At 47.6% G+C, this 19838-nt stretch overlaps 1 long non-coding RNA gene across 1 annotated transcript in view; it reads right to left on the bottom strand.

Moving 5' to 3' along the window:
- LOC136604249 (uncharacterized) overlaps positions 1-17315 on the bottom strand; it is a 141888-nt gene extending 124573 nt beyond the window's left edge. The window contains exons 1-2 of the long non-coding RNA XR_010789784.1: positions 17298-17315; positions 11010-11115 (exon numbers count right to left, since the gene is read on the bottom strand). This is a non-coding gene — a long non-coding RNA (uncharacterized lncRNA). The remainder of the gene's footprint in view (positions 1-11009; positions 11116-17297) is intronic.
- Positions 17316-19838: the final 2523 nt, after the last annotated feature.

Raw genomic sequence — 19838 nt, 5'->3', positions numbered from 1 at the left:
CACGCCGCCGACATGCCGGGCACATCCGCAGGCCGCAGAAAGAAGATCCGGCCGCGAAGAAGAGAAGACCTGCCCGGTCCTCTGCGGGTAAGTTTATTCTTATTTTCAGCGCTCATGTCCGCGGGGGAGGAGGGACCCGCTACGGATTCTCCATGGAGAATCCGTAGCGGGCCTGATTTTCCCCGTTGACATGAGGCCTTAGATGCCCCAATAACATTAGAGGAAATCCATCAAGCTATCATGGATATGGCACTAAATAAGTCCCCTGGGCCAGATGGCCTCCTCTTGGGGGTAGATCATAAATATATAGAACAGCTTTCTCCAATACTATATGATACTCTGCAGCGGGTTTATCAGGGAAATTCCCTCCCACCCTCCTTTTATAAAGCGTCTATAATCGCGTTGTTGAAACCTGGTAAAGAACCCGATAATTGTGACTCATATAGGCCAATATCACTGCCTAATGTGGATTATAAAATATTGACAGAAATACTGGCTACTAGACTTAACCAAGTAATCCTTTCCATAATCCATGAAGACTAGATAGGGTTTATGCCCGGAAAATCAACCACAATAAATATACGCAGAGTCCAAACAATTGTATAAATAGGGAGACTGCATGATATGCCTTGGGCAGTAGTGTCACTAGATACAAAAAAAGCATTTGACTCATTGGAGTGGAGTTTCCTGGAGGCATGTTTGATACATTTTGGTTTCTGGTCCCGATTCCTAGGGTGGATCAGGTTACTGTATGAATCCCCAACAGCCAACGTTATAGTAAACGGTATATCTTCGGCGAACTTTCTACTGTCTCGGGGGACGCGTCAGGGATGTCCTTTGTCTCCCTCCCTTTTTGCAATAGCAATTGAGGCACTGGCCATCCGTTTGCGCAATACTTCTGCGGTTACGGGAGTGAGTTGGAGGGGTAGAGAGAGTAAAGTTGGTCTATATGCAGATGATATGGTTCTTTTCCTCCGTAACCCAGAGCATTCCTTCTCACAAGCCCTTGAGATAATAGACTCTCTCTCAACATTCTGGACTTTATATACACTGGTCCAAATCTGCAATAATGTATACAGCCCAAAACGCGACCACAATTTCTGATGTGTCAGCCTGTGGTCTATTGGAAATAACCAAATTCAAGTATGTAGGAATTAATATAGTGCAAGACCATAAAAACTACAAGTCCGCTGCAAAACCTAATACAAACGAAAATGAAGGCCTGGTGGAAATTACCTATATCCGTGGCAGGTCGTATAAACCTTATTAGGATGGTAATCCAACCCAAATGTTTATATTCGTTACAACATATGTCGGTTAAAGTTCCAGAAAGTTTCTTCCAAACCTTAAACTGTCGGTATTAGATTTGTTTGGGGCCCGTCTCACTCCAAGCTTAAACTCACTGCACTACAACGCCCTAAAAACCAAGCCGGAATGGCGTTATCCGACTTTAAAGTGTATTACATAGCAAGACAGTTACGTAATCTCAGGGATTGGTTCATTTTGGGAAGAGATGCCAATCACAGATCATTACCTAGCCGATGAGTTAGAGGGTCAGAATCTAATTGGGTTTTTGGAACATCCAGATTTTAGAAAATCATCAAGACTTATAACCATGCATAAAGTGGCCCTGTGTGGCGCGCAGCAAAGCGTATCCAACAATACACAGATACAATGACTGACACTCCTTTATGGAATAACCCTACTTTGCCCTCACTCAAGATGATGCAGGGTGTTGGATACTGGGTTAAACTAGGGATACAAACTCTAGGAGATATATACGAGGATAATATACTGCTGTCCTATATACAATTACGAGAGAATCTAAAAGTACCTAGACTTCAACTTTTCAGGTACTTTCAGTTGAGACATGCTTTGAATGCAGAATTTCCACCGAATTCTACCAAAATCTCCAAATACCCAACAGTAGGTATTCTTAAATTACAGGGACCTAGAGGACTAATATCAGCACTTTACACACACTTGCTGTCGGCCAAGATAAGCCGTGACCCACTCTCTATTTATGATAGGTGGAAAACATTAACCCCTTGAGTGGCGGGTTTCCTACCCCCCTGTCGTGCCCATCAGGGCAGGTTTTTTTAAATTGGACAATCATTTAATTTTAACTAATTTTGCAGTCGCGTTCCAAGAGCTATAACTTTTTCATTTTTCCATTGACACGGCCATGTGAGGGCTTGTTTTTTGCTGGAGAAGTTGTACTTTTTGATGGCATCATTTTTGGGTATATATAATGTATTGCATAACTTTTGTGAAAAAATTTGTAGGGAGATTAGGGAAAAAAAGTAATACAAGTTAAATCCCCCTCCTTTTGCCATATCTATAATAAAAAATCTAAATCATAAAAGAAAAATACATATTTGGTATCGCCGCGTCCGTAAATGTCTGATCTATCAAAATAGTGCATTATTTACCCCCCATGGTGAACGTAATCCGAAAAAAAAAATAAAGAACGCCAGAACTGCACTTTTTCAGTCACCCTGTCTCCCAGAAAAAATGCAATAAAAAGTGATCAAAAAGTCGTATGTATTCCAAAATGGTACCAACGTTAACTACAGGACGTCCCGCAAAAAACGAGCCCTTGCTCAAGTATGTCGATGGAAAAATAAAGAAGTTATTGCGCGCAGAAGATGCAGCAGAAAATAATTTAAAAAAATGAAATGTCTTTGCAAAAAAATACAAGTGCTATAGTAAAAAAAAGTTTACACATTTGGTATCATAGTAATCGTACTGACCCATAGAATAAAGTTATCAGGTCATTTTTGTTGCAGTTTCTCTACCATAGAAGCAAGACGCACTGAAAGATGGTGGAATGTCATTTTTCTTTCATTTTACTCCACTTAGATTTTTGTAAAAGTTTTTCAGTACATTATATGGTACTTTAAATAGCACCATTGAAAAATATAACTCGTTCCGCAAGAAACAAGCCCTCATACAGCGACGTCGAAGGATAAATAAAGGAGTTATGATTTTTTAAACGGGGGGAGGAAAAAAACAATTGGGGAAAGAAGAAAAAAAGGGACCGTGTCATTAAGGGGTTAAATAATGTACTAACTTCCTTCTCTGGGTCATTACGACGCAGGGATACCACATGTGTAATTGTATTTTTAATTTTTCATAAAGTAAAGGCAGACAAGTGTTTTTAATTTAATTTTATTTATTTTATTTTTTAAATAATTTTTAACAATTTATTTTTTCGTTTTGTCTCTTTAGGGGACTTCCACAGAGACCCATCAGGACTCCCTGATCACATTCTGGGGGGACCCATGGTGACAGCCCTTTACATGCTGCAGTCACATGCTGCAATTACAGAGCCCCAAGGTTCCCCACCCTTCCCCCATAATAGCATATACAACAAGAAGGTTTCCACTAAATATAACTACAGAGCCCCAAGGTCCCCCCGCCCCCCCAAACTACAGAGCCCCGAGGTCTCTCCCTATACAACAAATACAGAGCTACAAGGTCCACCCCCTACTAAACAGCAACTACAGAGCCACAAGGTTTCCACTAAATGGTATTGGTGTATTATGTCGTCACCGGAAGCAAGGGGTGGCGACATAATACACCTGTCAACTTCTGATTGGCTGGGGACAGAGGACTGCGGTGGGGCTGGGAGCAGTGGCGGCAGAGGACAGCGCCGAGCCTGGGAAGCGACAGAGAGGACTGCATCGAGCTGCACAGCTGCCAGAGGCTGGAGGCACCAGAGGACAGTGCAGAGGCTGCGACTGCCAGCCTCTGAAATACCCCAAGTGCCGTTACACACAGCACGAGGAGACAGTGGCCAAAGCAGGAGTGGCACTGGCTGAGGGACAGCAGACCACAACTGTGAATTAGCAGGGCGCCACAGAGCACACCGCCGGCGGCAGACCGGCCCACAACGAGCACTGACTGATGGCTGCAGCATGTGGAAGTACTTTTGCCTGCCCTGCCTGGTTAGGGGTTAGTTTTCCTGTTTGGCTTCGCTTATTCGCTGTAAATGCTGTAACATGGCAGCATTTACAGCAAATAAGCTAAGCCTAAGGGGAAAACTAACCCCTTACCATAACAGGGCAGGGCAGGCAAAAATACTTCCACACGCTCCTAGCACCTTAAAGCATTGAGCCAATCGGGAGCTAGGGGTGTGACAGGGGTGTTCCTACTGTCAAATCCCTAGCTTCCGGTGGCGACATAATCCACCAGTACCCCACGAAATTGCAAATAAAGATCCACAAAGCCTGTCAAAATGTGGCATAATGCAATACTATGGTATTGCATTATACTGTAAGAGTGATCAAACAATCACAAGTTCAAATCCCCTTAAAAGGACTAAAAGAAAAAAACTTTTTATTACTGCAAAAAGTAAAGGCTCTGTAGTTGCAGTTTGGGGTGGGAGTGTGTGGCTCTGTAGTTGCGGTTTGGGGTGGGAGTGTGTGGCTCTGTAGTTGCGGTTTGGGGTGGGAGTGTGTGGCTCTGTAGTTGCTATATTTAGTGGAAGCCTGGCTCTACTTGCTATTAAAGGAGTTGTCCGGCCACACAGGGTAAAAATTTTTATAATGCTGCTGCTTCCCTTTCAGTAAGGATAGTAACAGACAGCATACTAGGGCTCAAACTGGCCGGCAGATCAGCTGCAATGTCAGTTTATTACCTTAGACTGATCTTCTCTGCAGTTTTCAAAGATGGCGCCTCTGTGCTGCCTTCTCACATGCCCTGCGCCCCCCCCCCCCTCTTGTGCGCGCTCCCGATGGTAGTAAGACATGAAAAGGCAGGATTTCCCTCAGCTCACGTCCTAGCCCCGCCCACGACACGCCCACCTCTATTGAACTGCTCTACAGTCCTCCCCGCCCAGGCCCCGCCCCCTGCTAAAGTAAAGTAAAACATTTCCCCACACACACATGCCCTCATAGTGCCCCTCTCACAATGACCCCCCCCCCACACTTCTGTCAGCCGGGTCAATGCACATACACATCACTGCACCCCCCCCCCCTTCCCCTGCACACATCCATCCATCCATCCATCGATCTCTCCCACTCCACACCCCCCCCCCCTTCCCCCGGGACTTCTGTCAGCCGGTCCGTGCACACCACACACACATCACTGCCCCCCCCCCCTTCCCCTGCACACATCCATCCATCCATCGATCTCTCCCACTCCACACCCCCCCCCCTTCCCCTGCACACATCCATCCATCCATCCATCCATCTCTCCAACATTTCTCCCCTTCTCCCCTTCTCCCCTTTCACATACTTTTAAAGTCCCGACGGTCCCGACAGCGGCAGGCAGACACTCACTCCGCTCTGGTATATGAAACCAGGAAGTGAGTGTACTGCGCATGCGCCGACCGGCGGCGCGCGTCCGCTGCGATGAAGAGGTAAAGAGCGCGGTCCCGGCAGAAGAAAGAAGGACTGCGCATGCGCGGAAGGGAAGAGGAGCGTTCCAGCGCCGACGAGAGCTGCTGCCGGCCCGACAAGAAATGCAGAAGATTTCTTGTCGTAACCTGGGACGACCGAGGGTCAACACAGGGGGGGGCACCCCTAAAGGTAAGTCCAAAACTTCTGTTTGCTTCATTTTCCATGCACAATGTATATTACAAAGTGCATGGAAATGGGCAAACAGAAGTAATGAGACCTGATGTTTCTGGCCGGACAACCCCTTTAAGCAACCTTTCACATGGGACATAATTAGTGCACATGGACTTTTTATACCTCTATAGGGCTTGAATAGTGCCATTAAAAAATACAACTCCCACAATACAAAACAAGCCCTCATACAACGGCAGCAGAAAATTAGTTATGATTTATTGAAAGTTGGGCAAGTTACAATTTATTGAAATCAAAAATCTGGGGGAGAAATTAGGTCTGTATCCTTGGCTTAATAATTCAGTTCTGGAAAACCCCACAGTATTGCAGATGTCTAATCACTGACGATCCAACGACTGAGACCCCCCAGCGGTCCAGAGAGCAGCATCCCCCCTGAATGCCTCGTGGAATGGAGCAGCGGTGTACATGCGTGACTATCGCTTTTTTGCGCTCAGCAACCTCCATTCATCTTATAGAAGGGAGTGAAATGGCGCTTAAGCATGCGCACCGCTACTCCAGTCACAGTGCGTTCAGAGTGCGCTGTTCACTGGGGGTCCTGTGCAGATGGGATATACTGTCTAGTGAGAAAACCCCTAAAGCAGACCTGGAGACCTGAAGATGGCCGCCCAGCTTCTCGGACCGCCTGCTGCACACTGCATTAGTCTAAGACATCACACCTGCGGAGTAACCAGTGCTGCCAAGTCCGATCAGAGCGTAGTGTAAGCGTATTTGCGAAGTGGGATTTGCCCATGCAAAATGCACTGTAAACTACGCAAGATGTGCGCAATTGCATGCGAAAAAAAAAAAACATGCACCAATGCTCTCAGCCATTTAAATGGCTGATAGCTTCAGGAGTTCCAAATGTTCTCTCTATGCACAAATGCACGGAGAGATAGAAAAGGCTGCACATTTTTATTGCACAACCGCATTGTGCACGAGCGCCAAATACGTGCGTGTGAACGAACCCACTGGGGAGAGGATGGAGGGGGAAAGAAACAATGGGTTCTATTTTCAGCATATTGTGTGCACAAATATGGTTGTGCAACTCTGGTTTAGGCTACGGATGAGTACTGTGAACAGTCTGCATCAGGCGGGCAGGGAAGTGGTTCAGCCATTTTTGTTCCTTCAGGCCCCCGAAGGTGACAGCAGACTGTAGCCGGGCCAGCAGAGATCTTGTGTCGTCATCCAACCTCGCAATATCATTGGGGTCAATGGGGGTGAAGGGTGAGCAGCAAGGAGCAGCGACCACAAGCCATACAGAGCAAAACTCCAACCTTGGGGACGCAGCCAGCGGGGGCCACGCACCGCCCAACCCCGGGGACGCAGCCGGCGGGGGCCACGCACCGCACCACCCCGGGGACGCAGCCACCGGGGCCACGCACCGCACCACCCCGGGGACGCAGCCACCGGGGCCACACAACGCACCACCTCGGGGACGCAGCTGTAGAGCTATGCACCGCACCACCCCAGTATTTCTGTTTCGGTGGTTTAGTTGAATAATATCACATAGCCCTTATCAGCTGACCACAAACTGTAGTTGTCTGGGCCATATGACACATCTGCTTGTATCGGTCAGTAATGCGAGGGGCTCACCGATTACCTCCAAGATGGCTGACTGTTTCCCACCCAACTTCCTAGACACATAATGCCCCACAAGCAGCTGTACTGACACCAGGCCGTCTCTTCATACACTGCTGCCAATGAGAAAGCAGTCTAATAAGCCGAGCACGGAGCCCACTCATAGTCCGTGAAGCCTCTTGTCCGGCACCTCAGCTCGCAGCCGCCTTTCACGCTTCCCCCCTCAGTGCAGAGAGCTCACTGCGCGGGAAAGGAGCCGATCACGTGGGGCTCATGGAGCAGGAAACCCGCCGTCCTCCTTCCAGAACATTCCTGCACTTCATCGGGGCTCCAACCGGAAGTGGTGGGCGGGACATAGGTTTTATAGATTCGGGGGGAGAGAGAGAGAAAGACACAGCAGGCGGCTTTCAGAGGTCGGCCCGCGCGCATCCAGTCAGCAGAGGCCGACCGCGCGGCGGGAGGATGCGGCTCGTGAGGTAACTTCATCCGTGGAGGCCCGTCAGGCTGGCAGCGTCCTGTAGCGGCAGCTCAGCGCTGACAGGGGGGACGCGGCCGGCTCCTGTGAGGGGCGCTAGTATTCCCTCATGGTTAGCGCTCTCATGCAGTTGTGGCTCTTCCCCCAGGGGGCGCCCTCCTGTGTATTGTGTGCTGTAGTGTGTATGATATGGCGTTAGATGTAATCCCCCTCTGTGTTGTGCTGCTCGCAGTTCTCACGGCCTCTCCAGGACCCGGCATGTTGTGGTGTATTGTCTGCACTGCAGCCCTGTTTCCCATGGTGGCATATAAACCTCTGGGCACAATTATTGTGGCATTTATACACCATGCCGCCGGGTGACAGCGGGAAACCAGGAAGACCGTGCAGGACGGCATGTGTGAGATATGCAGTATGTGGCGGTATGGCGGTCACACTGGTAATCCTGTGTGAGGAGGTAACTGGCTGGATCACGCTGTGCGCTGACACCTGTCACTTTACATGGGGCTGCCGAGGTAGCCGCACCGCCCGTCCATCAGCCACACTGAAGCTGATTCGTGGCCAGCCACAATGGTGTCCCTGCGGGGGAGGGGCGACCCCTGAAGTGCCGGGCAGAGGGGGACATCGGAGTCCTGTTCTCTAGATCGGTGGGCTCTGAGCAGTGAGACCCCCAATCAGCAGGTCGCCCCCTTATACACCCAGCGATTTCCCGCACGCTCGTGTGAATGAGCCTTAAAGGGCATCACAATGCTGAGACTATTAGGCAGAAATTCTGGTATTTTGGGGCTGTAAAACAAGTGTACCTTCACATGTAAATGAGCAGCGGCTTTACTGTGTGGAGTGTGTAAGACCCGGTAACAACCGCTACATGGCTCTATTTGTGCCTCCGGGGACAGCGGACAGAATGTGAGCGCAAAACAGACAGCGGCGTGCACCGTCTTGGTGCGTATTACACACATACTCTCCGTGTGAGGCGCTCCCAGCTTGTGGGGGATCCGGGGGCCACTGCAATGCCCTGCCGTCACACCTGCAGTAATTTTAGGGGAAGGGCTTTAAATCGAAGCCTAAAAAATCATCCCTAGCTGTAGTAAAAAGTAAAATCTATACTGGCCTGTCTTCTCCCCGCACGGCTGTGAAGCTTTTCAGCAGGCAGGGACTTAAAATCCCCGCTGCTGAAAGGGCTGCGTCTGATTGGCTGAGTGCTCAGCCAATCACAGGCAGCGCTCAGCCATTCATTGAACAGCTGAGCGATGCCTTTGATCGGTCACAGTGCTCAGCCAATCACAGGCAGCGCTCAGCCATTTATTGAACAGCTGAGCGATGCCTTTGATCGGTCACAGTGCTCAGCCAATCACAGGCAGCGCTCTACCATTTATTAAATTCAATGCTTGCTGGAGGCAGGACATTTAAGCCCCAGATCCAGAAAGCAATTCTCTGTCAGCGTAGAGGAGGGAGTGACAGCCTGCAGACCATTGGGAAGACGACACGCCGGCGACAGGTGAGTATAGAAACTCCCGCTCCCCCCCGAGCCTTAGCTTGTGAGTTTTTGACTTGCAAGCAGGCTTGTATCCCAAATTTTTGCTCGGAAATTGGAGCAAAAATTAGGGAAAGAGCCTGCTCGCAAGTGAAAAACTCTCCAGCCAAGGCACTCGTAACCCGAGGTACCGCTGTATAGGTAAATATGGCCGCTGGCCGGGATTTATGGTGGAAACAATGTACAAAACCGCAGCGGGAAAACTGCTTATGTTGTTGCCGCGGTTTTGATGCGGTTTCAGTTTTCACCACAATTGCATCAAAGCCGTAGCAAAAACGTGGGCAGTTTGGTCAATGTTGTTTTTTACTGAACTCCAACCGCCCCGTGTGAATACAGCCTAAAGTATCTTGGGAAGTAACTTGAGATATAAAGGTAGGAGGGAAAGCGCCATCTAAAGGTAGCGGACGCACCATATGTGTGAAGGCCTTGTTCTCGGAGGACTGGGGATGCTCAGAGGAGATTGTAATATCTCAACACTGAATGTTCTGAAATAAGGATGCTATTGGGGAACCCCTGTATGGGGGAAACATTGTGAATGGGACGCAATGCTAGATTGGTGCCACTGCCTCTGTAATCTCAGCATTGGGGTCCTGACTTGCTATTGACTGTGTTGACCGAGACTCTATATAAAAATACAAGTGCAGATATGATATATGTAATATGTTCATGGGCAGAAGAAACAAGGGGGCATATCCGTATTACTTAAGCGTAGAGATGAGCGAGCATACTCACTAAGTACCTGCCCAGGACTGATGGGCGCTGAGCAGTCGGAGAGTTGCAGGGTTTTTACCTTGACTCAGGGATTGCTTGGATTCTAACATGTTGGTAATAGGAATCTCTGAGGCGTCTCAAAGGTGTTTGAGCTCTCTAGAGACGTTCATTCTCCATAAATAAGGTCATTATTTTTTGCCCCTACTGAAGACTTATAGGATATCCATTGGATAGCGGCGATCACGGAGCCCGGCAACATCTCCTGCCTCCCGGCTACCTTCAGTAGCCGGAAAACAGGAGATTTCAAATGCCCCATGGCGATCTGGTTATCTGCACATGCATCACCATTTTAACTAAGGCGCACATGCGCAGAAGACGCCGGAGGGTCCGCTCCCGCCCAGATCGTCGCCGGACATCACGCAGGATGGAGGTGAGTAGTTTTAGCCTCCCTCGTGGGTACATTCTGTGAGGGGAGCTGAAACTTTAACTTTTTATTTACCTTATTGCGATCGGCGCCATCCATCGGATAGCACCGATCGCATTGCTGGGTGGGGGCTCCCCGTGGGCCCTCATGATTGCTCCATGTTGTCAGCTACCCCCTGGAACCGACAACATGGAGCTGTCACGTCCACAGCCCATGGGGCTTTAATCCTCAGAAGATGCATGTTTTTACGTCCTCTGGGATTAAAGCCCACTTAGCTAGGATGTAAAAACACTATGGGGCCGTCACTAAGGGGTAAAAGCATGCAGATTTGTTTTGCTGACCTTTTAGCACAGAAAACAAGTCGCAGCATGCTCCATTGCAGTGCGGTTCCCACGGTAAAGCAGGAGTTTAAAAAAAATCTCCACTGCACATGTGCGATGGCCGGCGCTCCTGCACACATCTGCAGTGAAGAAAATTGAAGATCCGGACAGACACACAGAGGGTCGGATTCCGCTCCGAGGACATGAGGCCTAATGTGTTCCGGAAAAAGTAAGGGTGCTAAAATGAGGCTGCGGGAGATAAGCTACAGAGTTTTCCAGTCACGAATTAGCAAGAAGTTTGCAGTCACAAAGGGGGACAAACGTAGTACATTTACTTGTTATCAGGAATATGTTACACTTATAAAAGAAACAAAAAATACACCAAAACCAAACCAACCGAAAGGACTGACCACCTGCCAGAACATAATCCAGGCGGAGCTCAGAGAGATGGCATGGAGCGCCAGAGATGCGGGCAGATTGTCAGAGACGATAAATGTTTCATCCTGTAAGAATGACAAACAGACGTTAGTGTGATGTTATCTGCGTATCCAGTCATACACCGACTACTGCACTGCTATATGAACGTGCTAGAGATAAAGATCACTAATTAGAATCCATTTATGGGTACGTTCACACCTAGTGGAAAGTCTGCATCATTTCCGTATCATTCTTGGTGCAGATCTGCAGCGGACTTTACCCCTTCTATGGAAAGGGTGAAATCCGCACCGTTTCCGTAACGTTGGTGTAAATCTGCAGCTGCGTCTGAACGCACCCTATGGAATATTTTTGTTAAAGGGAAAAAAATAATTCTCTTTTAACCCGTTAATGATGCAGCGCCTTTTTTTTCTACTTTTGTTTCTTCCTCCCCCCTTTTAAAAAATTGTATCTCCCTTATTTGTCCATGTATGAGGGCTTGTTTTTTGCGGGACGAGTTGTATTTTTCAATGGTGCTATTTAATGTACCTTATAAGGTACTGAAAAATGTTTAAAAAATTCTAAGTGGAGTAAAATTTAAAAAAAACAAAAAAAAAACCCACGTCATTCCGCCATCTTTCAGTGCATCCTGTTTCTAGCTACAACAAAAATGACACAATAACCTTATTCTATGAGTCACTACTATTATTATTATACCAAACTTTTATAGTGTTTTTTTGCTGTACTACTAAGAAAAAAATACAAGACATTTAATTTTTTAGAATTATTTTCTGCTGCAAAAACGTTTTTATTTTTCCATCGACATAGTTGAGTATGGGCTCATTTCTGGCGAGACATCCTGTAGTTTATGTTCGTACCATTTCGGAATACATAAGACTTTTTGATCGCTTTTTTATTGCATTTTTTCTGGGAGATGGTGACTGAAAGTGCATTTCTGATGTTCTTTTTTTTTTTTCCGGACGAAGTTCACCGTGTGCTGTAAATAATGCGCTGTAAATAGATCAGACTTTTAGGCCTCATGTCCACAGGGAAAATCAGGCCCGCTACGGATTCTACATGTAGAATCCATAGCGGGTCCCTCCTGCCCCGCGGACATGAGCGCTTAAAATAAGAATTTAAAAGAATTTACCTATCCGTAGCGGGCGGGGAAAGTCTGCTGTTCCTCACGGCCGGATCTTCATTTTCGGCCGGCGGATGAATTCGTCACGCCGGCGGCACGTCGCCGGCACGTCGTCGACGTGCCGCGCGCATGCGCCGGGCACATCCGCCGAGCCGAAGCAAGAAAGATCCGGCCGTGAGGAATAGAAGACCTTCCCGGTCCGCTCTGGATGGGTAAATACTTTTAAATTCCTATTTTAGGTCTCCCGCGGATCCGGACGGCTTCCATAGGCTTCAATAGAAGCCCGCGGGAGCCGTCCCCGCGGGAGACCCGCACGAAAATGGAGCATGGTCCAGATTTTTTCATGCTCCATTTTTTTTTTTAAATCCCTTTTATTGACCATCCGCGGGTATTTATCTACCCGCGGGTGGTCAATGCATCCCTATGGGATGCGGATCCGCGCGCGGGAGATCCGCTGCGGATCTTAAATCATATTTTGCCCGTGGACATGAGGCCTTACAGACGCAGCGATACCAATTATGTATTTTTGTTTTATGATTTAGATTTTATTATAGATATGGCAAAGGAGGGTGATTTAAATTTTTATTATAATTTTTTTTTTTACACAATTAGTAAAACTTTATTGATCTGATTTTAACTTTTTTTTTTTTAGGACCACAACTTGATCGCTCCTGCCATGGCATTACATCATACTGCAATCTGACAGGCAGCCTATCAATCCATCCCTGGCTGCCACCAGCACAGCTTCCTGCAATCTCACACGGGGCGTTAAAGGGTTAAAAACCGCGATTGGCTGTGCTGCTGATTGCAGCTATTGCCTGCGGGTGTCAACTGTAGTAAACAGCAGGCGCCCCACGATCTCTCTTCATAATACCCCAATGCTGCATGATGTAAATGTACGTCATATAGAGGGAAGGGGTTAGGGACTGTCACCTTTTTTTCCCCCATTTTTGTTTTTTCCTCCCCAATTTTAAAAAATCATAACTCTTTTATTTTAAATTCCGCCATCTTTGATTGCGTCGTCTTTCTACGGTGTAAACATTGCAACAAAAATGACCTGATAACTTTATTTTAAGGGTCAGTACGATTACTAGGATACCAAATTTACCAAGTTTTTGTTGTTGTATTGCTTTTATTAATAAATTTTTAAAATTACTATCTGCTGCCATTTTCTGACAGCTATAACTTTTTAGTTTTTCCGTTGACATTGTTATGCTACATCTCATATTCTGCGAGATGTCCTGTAGTTTTCGTTGGTACCATTCTGGAGTACATATGACTTTTTATTACATTTTTTCTTGGAGACGAAGTGACCATAAAAGTGCAATTCTGGCGTTCTTTATTTTTTTTCTGACGACGTTCACCATGCGGAGTATATAATGTTTTACATTGATAGATCGGACTTTTGCAGGCACAGCGATACCAAACATGTATTCTTGTTTTATTATTTCGATTCTTTTATTATAAAATAGCAAAAGGATTTTTTTTACTTTTATTACCGTTTTTTTTTTTTTTCATAATTAGTAAAACTTTTTTAAAATGACTTTTTTTTTTTAAGTCCCCCGAGGGAACAAGAACTAGTGATGTTTTGATTGCTCCTGCAGTACGATGTACTGTCATAGCATAACATCATACCGCATTCTAAGGCCTTAGTCACACGGGCGTTTTTTCGCGCGGTTTGCGGATCGCATGACGGATGCGCATCCGCAAATCGCGTGACCGATGCCCAAAAATCGCCCGAAAAGCTGCTCCTAGCCGCGTTTCATTAGAAACAGGCTGGAGCTGTCCAGCGCATTGCATTCAATGGAGCCGGCAATACAGCCGACTCCATGAAAGCAATGTGCTGTGGGCGAGCGCGGGATGAATTGTCGGGAAGGGCTTAAATATATAAGCCCTTCCCTGCAATTCATCCAGAAATGTGTTAAAATAAAAAAAATATATATACTTACCTTGTCCCGGCAGATGGAGTTCAGCACGGCCGGCCTGCAGTGGGTGTGAGTGAGACCTGCCTCTGATTGGCTTAGCGCTGAGCCAATCAGGGGCAGCTTTGAGTCACACCCCCTTCACACCCACTGCAGGCCGGCCGTGCTGAACTCCGACTCCTGGGACAAGGTGAGTATATGTATATATATATATATATATATATATATATATATATATATATATATATATATATATATATATATATATATATATATATATATATATATATATATATTTTTTATTTTAACACATTTCTGGATGAATTGCAGGGAAGGGCTTATATATTTAAGCCCTTCCCGACAATTCATCCAGCGCTGTCCGGCAGCCCATTGCTTTCAATGGAGCCGGCTGTATTGCCAGCTCCATTGAATTCAATGGGCAAACATCGTTCTTCTCTGCCACAGCTGTTACAGCTGTGGCAGAGAAGAATGATTTGTCTTCTATATGTTCTCAATGGGGTCGGCGCTGCTGCCGCCGGCCCCATTGAGCGCATATAGAGAAGAGAACAGGAATCGCAGATCGCACATAGGTGCGATCTGCGATTTCTGTTCTATAATTTATCGGACGAGCGCATAAAAAGCGCTCATGTGTCCGATACCATTGCAAAGCAATGGTTTAAAAAAAAAAAAAAAAATCGACAGACGCATGCGCAAATTGTGCGAAAAATCGCCCGTCTGACTGAGGCCTAACAGGCATCCTATCAAGCCATGCCTCAGGCATGGTTTGATAGGCATTTTGCTAATACAGTCCTGGGGCCTTCAAGAAGGCCCCAAGCTGCCATGACACCCGCACGGCCCGCTGGAACATTGGCCGATGGATGTTGCAGGCGGATGTCAGAAACAGACGGCACCTGCGCTGTATGAAAGGGAATCACCCCATGATCTCCCTCAATGGATACCCCAAACGTGGAGGACGTAATCTTACATCCTGTGTTGTTAAGGGGTTTATGTCATTTTTTGATAGTTATCAAATATATAACGGAAGACACCAAAGAATCTATACATTTATAAAAGAATATATATGTTATTAACATTTATCATACATGTACAAAAAAGCAATCCATAAGATTTACTTTAGGCTACCTGCACATGGGCGGGCGGATATCATCCGGAGTTTCTCAGCCCAATATTGCGCTCGCTAACGTGCATTCTCACCGCGATGCCAAATGTTTTTATGGCAAAACCGCCTCCCATCACTTCAGTAAAGCAGCGATCCTCTGCCACGTCGGAGGATGAGCGGTTCCCATTGTTTTCAGTGGGATTCCTCACATTGCACACTGTGTCATGTGTTTTACTGTTCCATTGAAAGGAATGGGCGATGCGTTCCGAGGAACAGAAAAAGATACGACTTGCTGCGATCGCTCACGTATAGGACTCCATTCAAAAAAATGGGCCTCATAGTAGCGCCAGATCTGTGCGTCTTGCAGTGAGTTGTTCACAATGCGGTGCAGGAAACAATGTGCTATATTTTTGTGACCCTTGGAACGCTTCACCCACTGTTTTCAATGGAACAGGAAACTGCATTGCACGGCGTGCGAGGTGTACGTAAGTGTGATGCAAGGTTACCCATTGAAAACAATGGTAACACTTGGCGGAGGATCACTGCTCCACAGAAAGGATGGGAGACACTTTTGTCAGTAAAATGCCTCACGTTGCTGTGAAAATTCACATTGACGAGCGCAATATGGGGCCGAATTTCTCCACCTGAGATCGCACTCACCCGCGTGTAGGCAGCTAGATACGTTCTTTATTTGTAAGCGTATTCACGCCGGCCGATATACGGTGTCCCTCTCTGCAGGGGGAGAAGGTTGGAAGAGGCGGGAGCACTGCACTGAGCTCCTGCCCCCTCTCCACTATCTGCAATGAGAAGGGGCAGGATGGAGGCGGGGGCTAAGTTCCTGGAATTAGCTCCGCCCCGTCCCATCTCCCTCATTGCAAATAGTGTGGAGGGGCGGAGAGTTGGCGGAGAGGGGGCGGGAGGTCAGAGCACTGCTCCCGGCTCTTCCAGCCTCCTCCCCCTGCAGAGAGAGACGCTGTATATCGGCCGGAGTGAATACCCGGCCGATATACGGTCGTCTGAATAAGCCCTGAGCCACAGCCATAACTGGAAGGAAAGGCGCATTCCTGATTCCGCACAAGAACGTATGCAGGACAGTCGGGCGCCACCATTGTTCTTCCTTTGCACCTCTAGGACCGTCATGCGCTCTGCTTTGGGAAGCTCTAACTGTACAGCCTTTGGCCGTATGATGTAGTATGACCACGATACACCATTAGGCCTCCTTCCCACGAACGGATTTATGCCGCGTAAATCCGCGGCAAAAATCCACTGCGTTGCCCCCTGCTATTAGGTTCTATTGAACCTAATAGCTCAATGCTCACGATGCGTAATTCCACCGCGGAATTACGCACCGTGAAATCTCCCGTCCTCACCCGCAGCATGTTCTATTTGCTGCGGGTGTACACGCTGACGGCTTCCATTGCAGTCAATGGAAGCCGTCCGTTCACGCTATTTCCCGCTGAAGATAGCGTGAAAAAACACTTCCCCCGCCTACCGCCGCGCGTCATGTGACATGGTGGGCGTGTCACATGACGCGACGGCAGTGGGCGGGGAAGCGTCTTCACGCTATCTTCCGCTGGTAAGTATGGGGTCTCTGGGGGGCGCCGTGACGGGCTTCACTGCGGAATATTACGCGGCGGAGCCCGTCAGCGCTCGTGGGAAGGAGGCCTTACTGCCCAGCCAGTAGGAATCTCACTGCCAGTACTTCTGCCAAGCAGAAGAATGAAGGTGCATCGACACTACAGCGTTCCTGCGCCCGTCAGCAGCACTCTGATAGCCATATGGGCGGCCAACTATACTAAACGACCAGACAGGCAGCCACCAATATACGTGCCCTGCTCTGATATTAGGCTACAGGGGTCTATAGAGAAACAAGAGTAGAAGCATATCCGTGTATGAAGGGGTTAATACCAGACATCCCGCCTCCAGCATGCAGGAAGGGGTTAATGCTAGACGCATCCCTCGTTCAGCAGGCATGTATGAAGGGCTCTCCACATCCAGGCACCCACAATGCACTGCGCTGCATGGTGCCCCCAATATACCGGCTATGAATGAACCGCTAGCCTCTCTGAGGAGTGCGGAGCCCATTACCTTTCCCTCTCCGTAAGGTCCTCTTACGTCACCACAACACGTGATGAAGCACCTGACCCATTACATCACGTGGTACGGTTGTCTCACGTGAACAAGGTAACGTGCCTCCTCTGGCGGCTGAGGGTAGTGCGGCTCATATGGGGACGTGAGCGGCACAGGAGGGGAGTGCCTGCGGCAGGGAACACGGTGATGTGTACTGTGGTCAGCGTTACTTGAGGGGAAGAAAGGCCTTGGACCAAGCTGATGGTAGTAAGGGCAGGCCCACTCAAATGGCAACTACAGGCGGATCCCACAGTAAATATGCACCCGGCTGCTTTTAGCCCCTCCCTCACACAGGAACGCGGGAAAGCAGCGCAATTTAAATACCGGCGCTTTGCCGCACGTTACGTTTTCACTGGCTTTCAGCAGTCCTCGTCATTGAGGAGCACTACACGCTCAAAAATAGACCAGACACGGAAATCGCAGCAGTCTGAGGCCGTGTGAGAGGCTGCGCCTAAAGCCAAAAATATCGCCTGTGTGAGGGAGGCAGGACGCCATCCTTTGTTATCATGTTTGTTTTTTCCTCCCCCTTTTATAAAATCATAACTCCTTTGTTTATCCATCGACGTCGCTGTATGAGGGCTTGTTTTTTGCGGGACGAGTTGTATTTTTCAATGGTGTTATTTAATGTACCATATAAGGTACTGAAAAACTTTTAAAAAATTCCTAATGCAGTGAAATGGGGAAAAAATTGACATTCTGCCATCTTTCAGTGGTCTTGTTTCTACAACATACAAAAATGACATGATAACTTTATTCTATACGATACCAAACTTGTGTAGGGTGTTTTGTTTTTATTTTTTTTTTGCTGTACTACTTTTTTTTTTTTTTTTAATTAACCCCTTCCCGCCCCAGGGCGTAAGTTTACGTCCTGGCAGCAGGGTACTTCCTGCGACAGGGCGTAAACTTACGTCCTGGGGATAGCGCGAGATCACATATGAGGAGCTGGCTGTCAGTCATAGCCGGCGTCCCGCTGCAACAGTGGGGAGGGCATCTCCTTCCCTGCCACTTTTTAAATGCTTTTTCTCATATTAGCATAAAAAACCCCACATATTTGGTATCGTCGTGTCCATAAAGACTTGTAGAATAAATCAAACATGGTTTTTATCCTGCACGGCAAAAAGCGTTAAACGCAAAAAACTGAGGCAACATGCTAATTTTTAGTATTTTGCCTCCCAAAAAACGCAATAAAAGTGATCAAAAAAATCCGTATGTACCCCAAAATGGTACCAGTAAAAACTACTGCTCGTCTCGCAAAAAATAAGCCCTCACCGAGCTCCGTCCATGGAAAAATAAAAGTTATAGGACTTTGAATGTCGCGATTTAGAAAAAGAAAATAATTTCCAAAAAAGGGTTTTTATTGCGAAAAAGTGAAAAAAACAAAAAAAAAAGTTTTGGTATCATCGTAATCGTTACGGCCCGTGGAAAAAATGTTTTGTGTCATTTATGCTGATGATTAACGCTGTAAGAAACCCAACCAAAAAAATCTATAGCAGAATTGATGCGCTTTGAATTTGTATTTTTTATACTTACTTTTCAGTCGCTGCATTCCAGGAGACATTATGTTTTTTATTTTTCCATCAATGGATCCTCTGAGTGCTTGTTTTTCTTTTTTGTTTTTTTGCCGGAAAGGAGACTCTAGTACCCTGTTGTACTGCCTCTAGCTATGATACAAGGTATGATACAGGCGGGCATGGAGACTCTAGTACCCTGTTGTACCACCTCTAGCTTGAATACAAGATGTGATACGGGCTGGCATGGTGGCTTAGTACTCTGTTGTACCGCCTCTAGCTTGGATACAAGATGCAATATGGATGGGCATGGAGGCTCTAGTACCCTGTTGTACTACCTCTAGCTGGGATACAGCATGTGATACAGTGGGCATGGAGGCTCTAGTACCCTGTTGTACTGCCTTTCTTTAGGTGTTTAGCACCGGTCCGCGGCATCGGCGGGAAGTTTTGTTCTAAACACAAGGCCCGCTGCCTCGTGTCATGTGCGGCGTGCCGACGCCGCTCACCACTAAAGCGATTACCAGCTCAGGTGCCGCAGCTCCCTGCTGGTAATCGCGCTATTCCCACTGATCCAGCGCACACTGACGTCAGTGTGCAGCCAGGATCCTCCTCCCCGAGTCCCCTGCTCATTAGTTCCGCAGGAGAGGACTCGGGGAGGAAGCATGCCAGGCTACACACTGACTACAGTGTGCTCAGGGCAATTAGAGAGGGAGCGACGCTGACAGCAGGGAGGAGGTAAGTATATGGGTTGGGGGGGGGGGGTGCTTATTACTAGGGGGGCTGTTTATTTCTGAGAGGTGGTGGCTGCCTATTACTGGGGTGGGGGGTGCTTATTACTGTGGAGGAGGCTGCCTATTACTGGGGGGGGCTGCTTATTACTGAGGAGTGGGGGCTTCCTATTACTGGGGGGGGGGGGAGATAAATTATATGCTGCCCTATGTGTGTGCTTGGGGGGGGGGGGGGGATAAATTTTTGCTGCCCTATGTGTGTG

Source organism: Eleutherodactylus coqui, unplaced genomic scaffold, assembly GCF_035609145.1.
Source record: "Eleutherodactylus coqui strain aEleCoq1 unplaced genomic scaffold, aEleCoq1.hap1 HAP1_SCAFFOLD_98, whole genome shotgun sequence".
Lineage (NCBI taxonomy): Eukaryota > Metazoa > Chordata > Amphibia > Anura > Eleutherodactylidae > Eleutherodactylus > Eleutherodactylus coqui.
The sequence above is the reverse complement of the archived record's forward strand: the minus strand, read 5'-3'. Positions and strand labels throughout refer to the sequence as shown.